Source organism: Spermophilus citellus (genome assembly GCF_964194105.1).
Source record: "Spermophilus citellus genome assembly, chromosome: 17".
Classification (NCBI taxonomy): domain Eukaryota; kingdom Metazoa; phylum Chordata; class Mammalia; order Rodentia; family Sciuridae; genus Spermophilus; species Spermophilus citellus.
This window is the reverse complement of record NC_138199.1, coordinates 19,270,954-19,287,469: the sequence shown is the minus strand read 5'-3', so window position 1 is coordinate 19,287,469 and position 16,516 is coordinate 19,270,954. Positions and strand designations below refer to the sequence as shown.

Here is a 16,516-nt window from a genome sequence, read left to right as displayed (position 1 = left end):
GTCGGAGAAATGAAGAAGGGGGTTGAGCCTAATCCGGAATTATGACTCCTAACACTACCCGCTTCTCCGCGAACCCCCTTTCTCCCTACGCTGCGGGAGTACCAGCCCGCGCTGTCCCGCTGGAACTCTCCCCCAGTCTCCTACTGCTCGCCCACATCGCTCTGCAATCCTAGCCTGGCTGATGGCGGGTATCCCGGCTCCCACCCACTGACCTCGCCTGGCCTGGGTCGCAGCTGCAGCTCCAGCTCTGCCTCCAGCTGAGCCCCCACCAGCCACAGCTGCACGCGGTTCTGCGACCCTGAGAAAACTCAGACCCCAGTGGCCACCAGGATGCGCTAGCGGCTCCTGGCGCCCCCTGCCTGCTGCCTCTGTAATAGCTGTCCGTTAATAAGGCTTGGGAAAGGTCTAGGGGACCTGCTTTTGATGCGTTGCCTGAAGCACCAGCCCCCAGCTTAATAAATCAGGGTTTTGTGTGTCCGCCCACTGTAGGATTGGGGCGTTTCAGGTACCCACCCCAGACAGGCCTGAACCTGCAATTATCCCCATGTGGGGGTGGAGATGGCTGCTCCTCTTTGTGGAGAAGAGCGACTTTGAGGAAGGTGAGGGGCCAAGCGAGGGGGCACGAAGAAGGGAAGTGGGGACAGGCTGAGTCCATCAGAGTTTCTCTCCAGGCCTCTCTCTTCTTCCCCTCCTGTTTTAATACTGAGTAGCACAGAGTGAGCATTTCCTGAAAGATCTTGGGTGCCAACGTCCGTTCTTTACAGCCTTACCTTGTGCCCATGTCAACTGAACCCACCTTCCTTTCTTCTGCCAGATCTTGCCTCCTGAAGGGCATTGGTATTGTCCTTTTTGGTCACAGAAGGCTCCTTTTGAGGGACAATCAAGAGTTCAGGGGGAAATTATAGTCTTCACTGTAATATGATTTTATATGTTGATCCACTTAGAGAGTAGCTCATTTTAAAATTTTCTTTTATTTTCTATCCTTCATACCCACTCCAAGAGAAGTCATTTTTTTCAGTAGTCCATTTTGATTCCTTATTTCCACTCTTTCCTGTTCATAGAATTATTTATATGTTGTTTTATATGGAAACATGAGGTAACATAATTTTTTTTTCTTGGAACATGCTTTTCACAGTACATGATACAAATAACAACACATGATGGGAGAGAAATCCATGGTGGGAATATTCAGATCATTAGGTAGAGATCTAATTATTGTTTTCACTAACTTTTAGGATTCTCCTTTTGGTGAATCTTTATGGTGTTATTAGTAGTTACAACCATGATGAATGCTTTAAAGCATTCATACATATGTGTGTGTGCACACACACACATATTTACATATATATATTCTGAATACACAGAGCTTTTATATTATAGGCTTTCAAAAATGGTATCACTGAGTAATATAGTATCCACATATTTTATGCTCATATTGTAAATTTGTTTTCCAAAAAGGCATCATGGTATCAAAATGTTCTGAGGGGGTATGGGGGGGTAGGAAAGATGGTGGAATGAGATGGACATCATTATCCTAAGTACATGTATGAAGACATGAATGGTGTGACTCTATGTACAACCAGAGATATGAAAAATTGCACTCTATATGTGTAATATGAATTGTAGTGTATTCTGCTGTTACATATAAAAATTAAAATTTTTAAAAAATGCAAAAAGTTTTTTCCTAGCATCTTTACCAAGAAGGGGTTATCACATTTAATTTTTACTTGGTAAAAAATGAACAATTAGTTGGATGGAAGGGTCTGTAATTTTACCACATTTATAAGCTAATGATTTCATTAATGGGTTAGCCCATTACCAGTTGGAAGAGGCTGACAAAAGACCCAAGACCCCTGGTTCAGAGAAAAAGGATTGAATTATTCATTGCTTCATGTTCACATCAGCTCCCCCTGCCCGCAATTCCATGGGGTGACACAGATGGGCCTAGATGATCTGTGTTAAAGGAGAGGACCACTGAGTTTGAGGGACTTACTACTTTTGTAGTAAATAGAAGCAAGTCTTTCTGTGTCTGGGAGAAATCACGTCATCCTCCAGGTTTCTTGCTGCAAACACAGCTCTTAGAAACATCCTGAATAAAGTTGACACAGGGCATTGCATTCCTGGCACCATCAAAAAAATATGCTGACTTGAAACTTGGGAAAAGGTGCCACTACCCATATAGAATCAACAAAGGATCTTGAGTAGGGGTGATGGGAGATGGAGAAAAACACAAAGAAAACACAGAGACATTTTTAAGTAAAAATGGGGCCAGGTGGGACATTGTCCTCTGATGGAGGAATAGTGACACAACCTATTCTAAGGATTGAAACCATTTAGGTCATTTAATAGCTGTTTTGCAAAATTGGCAGGAGATGACATAGGAATCTTACTTTTCTGTATGACTTGGATGTAGTGGTGCAGTTGTAAGAGATTTAAACTGTCACGTTTCTCACAACTAAACACTCAGGTTCACTCCAGGTGAACTGGACTGGCACGAAATAATCATACAAGAGACAGAGATACCTTTTTCTTTGGGGGTCCTGTGATGGCTCCTCTGACCTTAAGGGTTCACAGAAAGAGAGAAAAGAGCACTTGCTGAACCCTTTTATTGAGGAGAAGCCATTCAAATGAGGCAAAAAGTCAGGTTTCAGAGGGTTGAGTCTAGCCTCCTGATGTCTGCTGTCTGCAGGTTGACTGATATCTAGGAAGGCCACATCCAAAGGCAGAGCAAGAGAAGGGGACACACAAAGGGCATTTCCATGGAATATTCTATCCCAAACAGGGCAAAGAGGTATATACAAAGGAACAGGTGAGTGTTGCTCCTGAAGACATGCCTTCTACTTCCTGGGCTGGGGCAATGCCCAAGTTACCACGAAATGTAGTGATAGGTCAGAGCCTCTTGCTTCAGGATGGAAGGTGTGAGTCATTCATAGTGGCTCCCCACACTAAACGAACATTGTTATGATTCTAAATTCCTAATAGATGCATCTTTGTGTTTTTCCAATCCCATTGAGAGCTATTGTATAAACAGGTGTTACACAAATAAATTTATAAGAAACATGGCATTATAATTGTTGTCTGACCTTAAGACTCTGTATCTGATTGCCTAAACGTATTACAGTAACTTCTAAAGCATTTAACTTAGCCCCAAGTTTACTATCAATGGCCTCTTGATTTTAAAAGGTTTCTTGGCGTAGAACCTAATTGATTATCACTTTTTAAATTTTTTTCCTTTTAATTTTTTAATTTTTATTTATAATCAGCTATCTGTCCTTTGTTCTTATCTCATTGTCCTGAATAGGGAATCCTTACTGTTTTAAGGGGAAATGGGTGATGATGGCTCTGGCTGCTTCAGGTTGAGAGGGAGTGACATGGGGCAAACAGTTTTAGGAATATTTTGGATCAGTGGCAAAATTTTAGTTCAAAGTGAACAGGTTGTAAAGTCATTGTAGAGATGGGTGCTTCTGTGAGAGAAACAAAGAAGACATGAGTATTGGATTAAGATTAATACAAAATAAATGTCACAGCATCTAGAACATGTCAATGAATATCATGATGATGATAGAAACCAGTAATTCTTTTAACAGGAGATGCAAGAGCTAAGAAGTTGTGCCCATGACAGGACCAATGTGGACATGGCCTCTATTTGGGAATGTAAATCTTTAAGGATATTAGTTACATTGTCAGAGTTATCCAAAATGTAAACACAACCCTTGATTTTTATAATGCCACAGATGTCCCCATAAGATGTAGTTAAGATATTTAATCTCACCTGATTTTTGTAAAATACCTTTTTATTGGTATAACCTCTGTGTTTAATAGAGATCCCTTTATTCATGTCATGTAGGGCTAGATAATCATACTAGCAAACACAGATGAAGTCTGTCGATGTAGGAGATTAGGAAAATTTATAGGCCTTAAATTGACCAAAATAAACTTTTGACCCTGATAATCTTTATTGATAGTTATTAGGCACTCCTGTCTAAAAATTCTTTTTTTTTTAAATTCTCCAGCTTTATTTACTCTTGGCGGGGCTGACCCAACTGTATATCTTAAATTACATTAAAAGAAATATTGCCTCTCCTTTTAAATGTTCGGGTGTGACTGTAGTTTGGTTATAACTAGTTTTGCTAGGTGTTTAAGACCAACTGATCAAATTGACCTTATTCCTATCTATAGTTAAGAGTCAGTTGAGTTTTCTTAGGGGGATGTTCTTGGGAACCTGTAATCTTCAGCGATTTAGGAGGCTGAAATGGGGATTGCAAGTTCAAGGCCAGACTGAACAAATGAGCAAGATCCTGTCTCAAAAAATAAAAAAAAATTAAAAGGATTGGGGATGTAGCTCAGTTGTGCAGTGTCCCTGGATTCAATCCCTAGTATGAAAGAAAAGAAGAAGAGAAGAAGGGAAGGAAGGAAAAGAAAGAAAGAAAAAGAGAAAGAGAAGGAGGAGGAAAGAGAAAGGGAAGGGAGAAAGAAAGAAATTAATAAATAAATAAACATGGGAAAGGAAAAAAGAAGGTAATGCTTCCAAGATCTGTGTGACAAAATCAAATGGTTTAAGATATTTGTAATTAGAATCCTTCAGGAAAACAGAGAAAATAAAGCAGAAAAAAACATTTCGGCTGATAATTCCCCAAGAAGTTTAGAGATACCCAAGCAGAATACATATCAAAGAACCCACACCAAGACACATAGTAATTAAATTTCAGGAAACCAAAGATAAATCATACTGCAGAGGAAAAATTAGAACTGATAATTGTATACCAGCAAGTGGAGGTTCTGGAATGATACTAGAAACTGAGATCTCCAAACATATTAGATTAAAATTAGCTCAGGACAAATTATTTACTTGTCAGTGGAAGAAAGCAGCTGCTTCAATCATACTTTCTGTTCCACTCTGCAATTCTAAGAATCACAGAAAAGTCAGGTCAGGAGCTGATTAGAGTAAACAGGACCTTGATATCCATCAGCTGCTGGTGCTCTTGCTACCTGCAAGAGTTAGAAATCCAAGCCCTTAGTTGGTTATGTTACTCAGAAATAAAACCTCTTTCAACCCAAATTCACAATGCAAACTGCAAACAAAGAATATACTTTTGTTCCTTTTGTGCAACATGTGACTGTTTTGGAAATGTGCATTTTGAGGTGAAAACCATTAATGAAAAGCTTACAATTGGTAAGGTTTTGAAATATTGGTCAGGATTTGTAAACGATATCTTTACAAATGTCCACGCTTTGGAATACACATTTCTACAGACCTAGATGTGACAAAGCAGCAATGATTGGTGCTTTTTTTCACTTTGATTTTATGTTCTTTGAACATTCACTAACTGGATTATAATAAGTAAGATGGTGAAAACAATAAAATATGCAGAATGTATTTCAATATACCTTGAATCCTTGATTTCAGATCTGAATTGCTTGAGATCTTTCTTTTTAATAAAAATGTTAATTATTATATTTATTAAAACATAATTTAATGAGGCAAAAAAGAAAGTCTTTCTAATAGAGGAGACAATGCTGAAAATAGAATCTCAGAGCTGGAGGACAAAGTGTTTGGCCTTGAACATTCAGATGGTATTAGAAAAGAAAATAAGTAACCATGACCAGACCATATAAGAACTCTGGGACAACATTAAGAGACCAAATTCAGGAATTACTGGAATTGAAGAGGTTTATGAGATGCAGGCTAATAGATGACTTCTTCAGGGAAATAATAATGCAAAATTTCCCAAGATGTTGTGGAAAAGGGACAGTAGCAGAGGTATGCAGGGTTGGGGAAGTCACACAGAAAATGTTATTGCAGGTTGCCCAAGGGACATATGATTGAGGATTTAGAGAAATCTCAAGCTAAACATCACTATTAAAAGCCAGATCCCTCAGCCCCATGGGGCTCAGTCAGCCAGAACTTTTGTCATTCTGCTACTTTCATATTCAATAAAGAAGACTTCAAGCCAAAATTAATCAGAAGAGACAAAGAAGTCACTTCATACTGGTAAAGGGAAGAGTCTAACAGAAGATATAATGATAGTAAATATTTATGCACCAAATGCTGGTGCACCTAATTCCATAAAACAGACACTACTTGAATTAAAGACTCAGAACCCAGTACAATAATATTGAATGATTCCAACACACCTCTCTCACCAATAAATAGATCATCCAGACATAAACTCAGTGAAGACTCTTTGTGTGTGTGTGGGGGGGGGGAGTACTGGGGATTGAACTCAGGGGCACTTGACCACTGAGCCACATCTCCAGCCCTATTTGTATTTTATTCAGAGACAGAGTCTCACTGAGTTGCTTAGTGCCTTGCCATGACTGAGGCTGGCTTTGAACTAGCAATCCTCCTGCCTCAGTCTCCCAAGCTGCTGGGATTACAGGAGTGTGTCACTATGCCTGACTCAGTAAAGACTCATTGTACCTAAAAAATATTATAAATAAAATGAACTTTACAGTCATCTATAGAATGTGTCATCTAACAATAGCAGAAAATACCTTCTTCTCAGAAGAAGGTATATTTCTTCAAAATATACCATATTTTATTCCATAAGGAAACTCTTAGCAAATACAAAAAACACAATTCCTTGCATCTTGTCTGGTCATAGTAGAATAAAATTAGAAACCAACACCAAAAACACTATACAAACACACATAGATTGAACAATATGCTTTTGAATGATGAATGGGTGATAGAAGAAATCAGGGGAGAAATTATAAAAATTCTTAGACTGAAACTTGAGTAATAATATAACATACCAGAACCTCTGGGACATGTGATTGAGAATTTAGAGAAACCTCAAGCTAAACATCACTGTTAGAAGCCAGATCCCTCAGCCCCATGGAGCTCAGTCAGCCAGAACTTTTGTCATTTAGCTACTTTCATATTCAGTCAAGAAGACTTCAAGCCAAAATTAATCAGAAGAGACAAAGAAGTCAGTAGGAAGGTGGTTCTAAGAGGAAAGTTCATAGTTATGAGTGTCGCATGTGAAAATCTGAAAGATCCCAAATAAACAACCAATTGATGCATCTTAAGACCCTTAAAAACATGGGGAAAAAACCTATAAAACCAGTAGAAGAAAGGAAATAATATCAGAGTCAAAACCAAAATTCAGAATTAAAACAAATAATAATACAAAGGATCAATGAAACAAAGTTTGTTCTTTGAATTGATAAACAAGATTGATAGATCCTTAGCCAAACTAATGAAAAGAAATAGAAGATACAAATTAATAAAATTCAAAGTGAAAAAAGAGAAATCACCATACATATCACTTAAATCCAGAAGATCACTAGGAACTCTTTTGAAAACTTTTACTCCAATAAAGTAAAAAACCTAGGAGGAATGGATACATTTTTAAGACATAAATGATCTGCCAAAATTGAATCTAGAGGACATAGAAAACCTAAACAAACCAGTAACTAGCAAAGAGATAGAAGCAGTAATAGGAAGTCTTCCAACAAAGAAAAGAATCCAGGACCAGATGGATTCTCTGCTGAATTGTATCAGATCTTAATTTTTTTATTTTTTGGGGGAATTGTTCTGCTTTTTTAAGATTTACTCTTTTAATGGAGAAATACATAATCTGCTTACAAAGTAGCTCTTGAAAAATATAAGGTGTATAGATACCATAAAACAAAGCAAACTCCAGCAACAATAATCATGCAAAAATGAAAGGCTGATTTCCAGTTTGTGAAAACTAGAATTAAAAAGTCACTATACAGAAAAGGTCCAAGTTGTCAGCCAGGAAAACTTGGATGCAGTTACATAAAATATTTAGTAAACTGAATTTCCCCCTAATGTGTAAATAAAATGAAGAGATTAAATCTGGGTCTGGAAATTTCAATCTAACTCCGATGCTGCACAAAACACGCAGACTCCTTGTGCACTTCACTTGTTAGTTGACTACCATTTTTTCCTTAGGTGGTGGGAGGAAGGGCAAGGTAACTGTATGGAACAAAAATGTGAAAGGTAGAAGTATTACAAAGTAGACATTATAAAGTCATGGTGAGAAGAAAGCCTCAATTAATGCATCGCTTAAAGGTGGAAAGACTATACTCCAACTTTGGAAAATTAATTTAGAAGGATATGGGAAGAGTTTAAGTAATTGCAGTTTAGCATGAAAAATGCACAGAGGATAGAATGGAACACAATAGAGGATTCATAAAACATGCTCAGCAGAAACACCTACCAGATTTGCTTTGTCCAAATTAAGAAACAGTAAGTTTGTGAAACATCTAGCATCCCTTATATTTCATAAAAATGAATGTTCTGCTGCTCAATTATGAGAAATTATTTTCTTTAAAGGAAGTTTCTAATCTTTTGTTTCTTTTTTACTGTTTCATAATAATATACATAACATTAGGATTTATTTTGACATAAAAATATTGAATGCATGGAGTATAGTTTGCTCCAGTGTTTACTCTTCCCCTTCCCCTTCTCCCTCCCCCATTCCTCTTTCTCCACTCTATTGATCTATTTATTTACATTTTAAAAAATTAGTGTTCTGTGGATATACATATGGTGAAGTTCACTGTAGTATATTCATAAATGTACTTTGGAAATTTAGGTCAGATTCATTACAGTGTTTCTCCTTTATCTGGTCCCTCCCCCTTCCCCCTCAGTCCCCTTCTTATACTCTCCTGATCTTTCTTTTATTTTGATAGAATTCCCCCATCTCTTTTCTCTTTTTCTCCCCTAATTTTAGACTATCTTCCCTGTATCAGAGAAAACATTCACCTCTTGACTTTCTGAGTCTGACTTATTTCACTTATTATAGTCTCTATTTCCATCCATTTGCCAGCAAATAACATCATTTCATTATTTTCATGGTTGAATAATACTCAGTCTGTTGTGTATATATGCCACATTTTCTTTATCCATTCATCTATTAAAGGGAACCTAGTTTGGTTCTATAGTCTGGCTATTGTGAATTGTGCTGCTATAAACATTGATGTGACTGTGTCCCTATAGTATGCTGATTTTAGTTCTTTTGGATATATATCAAGTTCCCAATCTTTTGATAGAACAAAACAACATAAAAGGGTAGAGAGCTGACTGACCAGATGTCAAATGCTTACTAAAAATGATTTTCAAAATGTTTCTGTATGTAAAATTTTCTGATAAGTGGTAAACCAGCTAAAATAAAAATTAATTAAAAATCTTTAAAAAAAATACCTTTTTGCCCACATGTTTAAATTGAAAAATCAATTTAGTGTCAATAAGAATAGGAAAGTTCTTTGGAGTATACAAAATTCCTCTTATTTAGAGATCAAATGGTCATCCAAGATTGATGTCATATGTCACAGGTATTCCTTGTAGTCATCTTAAAATTTTAGCCATGGGACCAAAGTTTAGTGCTCTATGCCACATAGTCACAGGGTTATTGGTTTCACATTATGGCTTAAGAAAATATGGGCATTTTGTTTTGTTGTGAAATAAGCCTCACTTTGAGCATGCAAGCAAAAGGGAAAAAAAAGAAAAGAGGGGAAACTGAAACAGCTTTTAAAATTTATTTTGAAGACAACAGATTAATGCAAAAGAATACAGAGCTTCAGTAAGCTGAAAGAAATCTATTTGCTGGCTGATTGGATACAATGAAAATAAACAAAGGAACAACTCAATGTAGAGATAAGTACAACTCAATGCAGAACTTTCCAGACAGCCACTTTTCTCTTGGCCTTGAAGAAAACACCCAACACAGACCTTTCTGATATCCCACTTTGCAAGTCCTGTTCCTGTTATCAAGAATTCAATAAAACAGATTGAACTGGTAAAAAAACAACCTTGGAGATCCATAAACAATATTTGTCAACTTGTCTTAAAAATGCTAACAAAGGAGAATAAAGTGTTCAAGATTACACATGACTGAAAATGGATTTAGGTTTTTTGGGTGACCTCCCTTACTGGGCTAATCAGCATTTGACCATAAGCCTAGGATAGTATGTAAAGCCAGGAGTATTATTATGATGATGATGATGATGATGATGATGATGTTAACAACAGTTGCATTAATTATCCCCCCCAAATTACTGCTTATAAATATGAAAAAACCCTCAAGCTATATTTTTATCCATAATTGAGATCTGGATTAGATTTATGTTTTATGTATTGTTTGGAAAATTTGCAGTACATAATATTTTTTTTAAAAAAAAGAGAGTGAGCAATCCAGGGAGGGAGGGAGGGAGGGAGAGAGAGAGAGAGAGAGAGAGAGAGAGAGAGAGAGAGAGAGAGAGAGAGGTTTTTAATATTTTTTTTTAGTTTTTGGAGGACACAACATCTTTATTTTTATTTTATTTTTTTTTAATTTTTTTATTGGTTGTTCAAAACATTACATAGTTCTTGATATATCATATTTCACACTTTGATTCAAGTAGGTTATGAACTCCCATTTTTACCCCGTATACAGATTACAGAGTCACATCAGTTACACTTCCACTGATTTACATATTGCCATACTAGTGTCTGTTGTATTCTGCTGCCTTTCCTATCCTCTACTATCCCCCCTCCCATCCCCTCCCCTCCCCTCCTCTCTCTCTACCCCCTCTACTGTAATTCATTTCTCCTCCTTGTATTATTTTTCCCTTTCCCCTCACTTCCTCTTGTATATAATTTTGTATAACCCTGAGGGTCTCCTTCCATTTCCAAGCAATTTCCCTTCTCTCTCCCTGTGCCTCCCACCTCTCATGCCTGTTTAATGTTAGTCATCTTCTCATGCTCTTCTTCCCTATTCTGTTCTTAGTTACTCTCCTTATATCAAAGAGGACATTTGGCATTTGTTTTTTAGGGATTGGCTAGCTTCACTTAGCATAATCTGCTCTAATGCCATCCATTTCCCTCCAAATTCTATAATTTTGTCATTTTTTTAATGCAGAGTAATACTCTATTGTGTATAAATGCCACATTTTTTTTATCCATTCGTCTATTGAAGGGCATCTAGGTTGCTTCCACAGTCTTGCTAATGTGAATTGTACTGCTATGAACATCAATGAGCAGTGTCCCTGTAGCATGCTGTTTTTAGGTCTTTAGGGAATAGACCCAGAAGGGGAATAGCTGGATCAAATGGTGGTTCCATTCCCAGCTTTCCAAGAAATCTCCATACTGCTTTCCAAATTGGTTGCACCAATTTGCAGTCCCACCAACAATGTACAAGTGTACCCTTTTCCCCACATCCTCGCCAGCACTTGTTGTTGTTGGACTTCTTAATGGCTGCCAATCTTACTGTAGTGAGATGATATCTTAGGGTGGTTTTGATTTGCATTTCTCTGACTGCTAGCGATGGTGAGCATTTTTTCATGTACTTGTTGATTGATTGTATGTCCTCCTCTGAGAAGTGTCTGTTTAGGTCCTTGGCCCATTTGTTGATTGGGTTATTTGTTATCTTATTGTCTATTTTTTTTTGAGTTCTTTTTATACTCTGGATATTAGGGCTCTATCTGAAGTGTGAGGAGTAAAAATTTGTTCCCATGATGTTGGCTCCCTATTTACCTCTCTTATTGTTTCTTTTGCTGAGAAAAAATTTTTAGTTTGAGCAAGTCCCATTTGTTGATTCTAGATATCAATTCTTGTGCTATGGGTGTCCTATTGAGGAATTTGGAGCCCGACCCCACAGTGTGTAGGTCGTAGCCAACTTTTTCTTCTATCAGATGCCTTGTCTCTGGTTTGATATCAAGCTCCTTGATCCATTTTGAGTTAACTTTTGTGCATGGCGAGAGAAAGGGATTCAGTTTCATTTTGTTGCATATGGATTTCCAGTTTTCCCAGAACCATTTGTTGAAGATGCTATCCTTCCTCCATTGCATGCTTTTAGCCCCTTTATCAAATATAAGAAAGTTGTAGTTTTGTGGGTTGGTTTCTGTGTCCTCTATTCTGTACCATTGGTCCACCCGCCTGTTTTGGTACCAATACCATGCTGTTTTTGTCACTATTGCTCTGTAGTATAGTTTGAAGTCTGCTATCGCTATACCACCTGATTCACACTTCCTGCTTAGCATTGTTTTTGCTATTCTGGGTCTTTTATTTTTCCATATGAATTTCATGATTGCTTTATCTATTTCTACAAGAAATGCCATTGGGATTTTGATTGGCATTGCATTAAACCTATAGAGAACTTTTGGTAATATCGCCATTTTGATGATGTTAGTTCTGCCTATCCATGAACAGGGTATATTTTTCCATCTTCTAAGATCTTCTTCAATTTCTCTCTTTAGGGTTCTGTAGTTTTCATTGTATAAGTCTTTTACCTCTTTGCTTAGGTTGATTCCCAAGTATTTTATTGTTTTTGAGGATATTGTGAATTGAGTGGTTGTTCTCATTTCCATTTCAGAGGGTTTATCGCTGATATACAGGAATGCCTTTGATTTATGCGTGTTGATTTTATATCCTGCCACTTTGCTGAATTCATTTATTAGCTCTAATAGTTTCTTTGTGGACCCTTTTGGGTCTGCTAGGTATAGAATCATGTCATCTGCAAATAGTGATAATTTAAGTTCTTCTTTTACTATTTTTATGCCTTTAATTTCATTCGTCTGTCTAATTGCTCTGGCCAGTGTTTCGAGAACTATGTTGAACAGAAGTGGTGAGAGAGGGCATCCCTGTCTTGTTCCAGAATTTAGAGGGAATGCCTTCAATTTTTCTCCATTCAGAATGATGCTAGCCTGGGGCTTAGCGTAGATTGCTTTTACAATGTTGAGGCATGTTCCTGTTATCCCTATTTTTTCGAGAGTTTTGAACAAAAAGGGATGCTGTACTTTGTCGAATGATTTTTCCGCATCTATTGAGATGATCATATGGTTCTTATTTTTAAGTCTATTGATGTGGTGGATAACATTTATTGATTTCCGTATATTGAACCAGCCTTGCATCCCAGGGATGAATCCTACTTGATCATGGTGTACAATTTTTTTGATATGATTTTGTATCCGATTCGCCAGAATTTTATTGAGGATTTTTGCGTCTAGGTTCATTAGAGATATAGGTCTGTAGTTTTCTTTCTTTGAAGTATCTTTGTCTGGTTTAGGAATCAGTGTGATGTTGGCCTCGTAGAATGAATTTGGAAGTTCTCCCTCTTTTTCTATTTCCTGAAATAGCTTGAAAAGTATTGGTATTAGTTCCTCTTTAAAGGTTTTGTAAAACTCTGTTGTATACCCATCCGGTCCTGGGCTTTTCTTAGTTGGTAATCTTTTGATGGTTTCTTCTATTTTCTCAATTGATATTGGTCTGTTTAGGTTGTCTATATCCTCCTGTCTCAATCTGGGCAGATCATATGACTTAAGAAATTTATCGATGCCTTCACTATCTTCTATTTTATTGGAGTATAAGGATTCAAAATAATTTCTGATAATCTTCTGTATTTCTGAAGTGTCTGTTGTGATATTGTCTTTTTCATCCTGTATGCTAGTAATTTGAGTTCTCTCTCTTCTTCTCTTCATTAGCATGGCTAATGGTCTGTCGATCTTATTTATTTTTTCAAAGAACCAACTTTTAGTTTTATCAATTTTTTCAATTGTTTCTTTTGTTTCAATTTCATTAATTTCAGCTCTGATTTTAATTATTTCTTGCCTTCTACTTCTTTTGCTGTTATTTTGCTCTTCTTTTTCTAGGATTTTGAGATGAAGTATGAGATCATTTATTTGTTGGTTTTTTCTTTTATTAAGGAATGAACTCCATGCAATGAATTTTCCTCTTAGAACTGCTTTCAATGTGTCCCATAGATTCCTATATGTTGTGTCTGTGTTTTCATTTATCTCTAAGAATTTTTTAATTTCCTCCTTAATGTCTTCTATAACCCATTGATCATTCAGTAACCTGTTGTTCATTCTCCACGTGATGCATGATTTTTCCTTCCTTCTTTTATCGTTGATTTTCAGTTTCATTCCATTATGGTCAGATAAGATGCATGGTATTATCTCTACTCCTTTATATTGTCTAAGAGTTGCCCTGTGACATAATATATGATCTATTTTTGAGAAGGATCCATGTGCTGCTGAGAAAAAAGTGTAACTGCTTGATGTTGGGTGGTATATTCTATATATGTCAATTAAGTCTAGGTTGTTAATTGTGTTATTGAGTTCTACAGTTTCCTTATTCAACTTTTGTTTGGAAGATCTGTCCAGTGGTGAGAGAGGTGTGTTGAAGTCTCCCATGATTATTGTATGGTGGTCTATTAGACTCTTGAACTTGAGAAGAGTTTGTTTGATGAACATAGCTGCACCATTGTTTGGGGCATATATATTTATGATTGTTATGTCTTGTTGGTGTATGGTTCCATTGAGCAGTATGTAGTGTCCCTCTTTATCCCTTTTGATTAACTTTGGCTTGAAATCTATTTTATTTGATGTGAGTATGGACACTCCTGCTTGTTTCCGAAGTCCATATGAGTGATATGATTTTTCCCAACCTTTCACCTTCAGTCTATGTATGTCTTTTTCTATCAAATGCGTCTCCTGTAGGCAGCATATTGTTGGGTCATGTTTTGTGATCCATTCTACTAGCCTGTGTCTCTTAATTGGTGAGTTTAAGCCATTAACATTTAGGGTTATTATTGAGATATGGGTTATCCTTCCAGCCATATTTGTTTATTTATGTTACTGAATATGGTTTGTTTTCCTCTTTGATTATTTTCCCCCCTTTACTGTCCTACCTCCCACTGTTGGTTTTCATTGTTATTTTCCATTTTCTCTTCCTGTAATGTTTTGCTGAGGATTTTTTGGAGAGATGGTTTTCTAGCTGCAAATCCTTTTAACTTTTGTTTATCTTGGAAGGTTTTAATTTCATCTTCCATCTTGAAGCTCAATTTTGCTGGATACACAATTCTTGGTTGGAACCCATTTTCTTTCAGTGTTTGAAATATGTTATTCCAGGATCTTCTAGCTTTCAAAGTCTGTGTTGAGAGATCAGCTGTTATCCTGATTGGTTTACCCCTAAGTGTGATCTGTTTCCTTTCTCTTGTAGCTTTTAAAATTCTCTCCTTATTCTGTATGTTGGGCATCTTCATTATAATGTGTCTAGGTGTGGATCTCTTATGATTATGTACATTCGGCGTCCTGTAGGCTTCTAGGATTTGGGATTCTGTCTCATTCTTCAAGTCTTGGAAGTTTTCTCATATTATTTAATTGAATAGATTGTTTATTCCTTTGGTATGGACCTCCATGCCTTCCTGTATCCCAATGACTCTTTTTTTTATTATTGGTTGTTCACAACATTACAAAGCTCTTGAAATATCATATTTCATACATTAAATTGATGTGGGTTATGAACTCCCAATTTTTACCCCAAATGCAGATTGCAGAATCACATCGGTTACACATCCACAATTTTACATAATGCCCTAATAGTAATTGTTGTATTCTGCTACCTTTCCTATCCCCTACTATCCCCCCTCCCCTCCCCTCCCAACTTCTCTCTCTACCCCATCTACTGTAATTCATTTCTCTCTTTGTTTATTTTCCCATTCCCCTCACAGCCTCTTATATGTAATTTTGTTTAGCAATGAGGGTCTCCCTTCATTTCCATGCAATTTCCCTTTTCTCTCCCTTTCCCTCCCATCTCAAGTCTCTGTTTAATGTTAATCTTTTCTTCTTACTCTTCCTCCCTGCTCTGTTCATAGTTGCTCTCATTATATCAAAGAAGACATTTGGTATTTGTTTTTTAGGGTTTGGCTAGCTTCACTAAGCATAATCTGCTCTAGTGCCATCCATTTCCCTGAAAAATTCTATGATTTTGTCATTTTTTATTGCTGCATAGTACTCCATTGTGTATAGATGCCACATTTTTTTTATCCATTCATCTATTGAAGGGCATCTGGGTTGGTTCCACAGTCTAGCTATTGTGAATTGTGCTGCTATGCACATCGATGTGGCAGTGTCCCTGTAGCATGCTCTTTTAAGGCCTTCAGGGAATAGTCCAAGAAGGGCAAATGGTGGTTCCATTCCCAGCTTTCCCAGGAATCTCCAAACTGCTTTCCAAATTGGCCGCACCAATTTGCAGTCCCACCAGCAATGTACAAGTGTACCCTTTTCTCCACATCCTCGCCAGCACTTGTTGTTGTTTGACTTCATAGTGGCTGCCAATCTTACTGGAGTGAGATGGTATCTTAGGGTGGTTTTGATTTGCATTTTTCTGACTGCTAGAGATGGAGAGCATTTTTTCATGTACTTGTTGATTGATTGTATATCCTCCTCTGAAAAGTGTCTGTTCAGGTCCTTGGCCCATTTGTTGATTGGGTTATTTGTTATCTTATTGTCTAATTTTTTGAGTTCTTTGTATACTCTGGATATTAGGGCTCTATCTGAAGTGTGAGGCGTAAAAATTTGTTCCCAGGATGTAGGCTCCCTATTTACCTCTCTTATTGTTTCTTTTGCTGAGAAAAAACTTTTAAGTTTAATTAAGTCCGATTTGTTGATTCTAGTTGTTAACTCTTGTGCTATGGGTGTCCTATTAAGGAATTTGGAGCCCGACCCCACAATATGTAGATCGGAGCCAACTTTATCTTCTATCAGATGCAGAGTTTCTGATTTG

At 37.0% G+C, this 16,516-nt stretch overlaps 2 pseudogenes across 2 annotated transcripts in view; one reads left to right on the top strand and one right to left on the bottom strand.

The window, feature by feature from the left end:
• The window catches only part of LOC308636743 (polyunsaturated fatty acid lipoxygenase ALOX12-like), a 60,998-nt pseudogene that overhangs the window by 18,223 nt on the left and 26,259 nt on the right, over positions 1–16,516 (bottom strand). The window lies entirely within an intron of this gene.
• Positions 42–5,338, top strand: LOC308635469 (phospholipid scramblase family member 5-like; annotated as a pseudogene). Its single transcript has 2 exons — positions 42–98; positions 4,820–5,338. The product of its transcript is annotated as a phospholipid scramblase family member 5-like (transcript).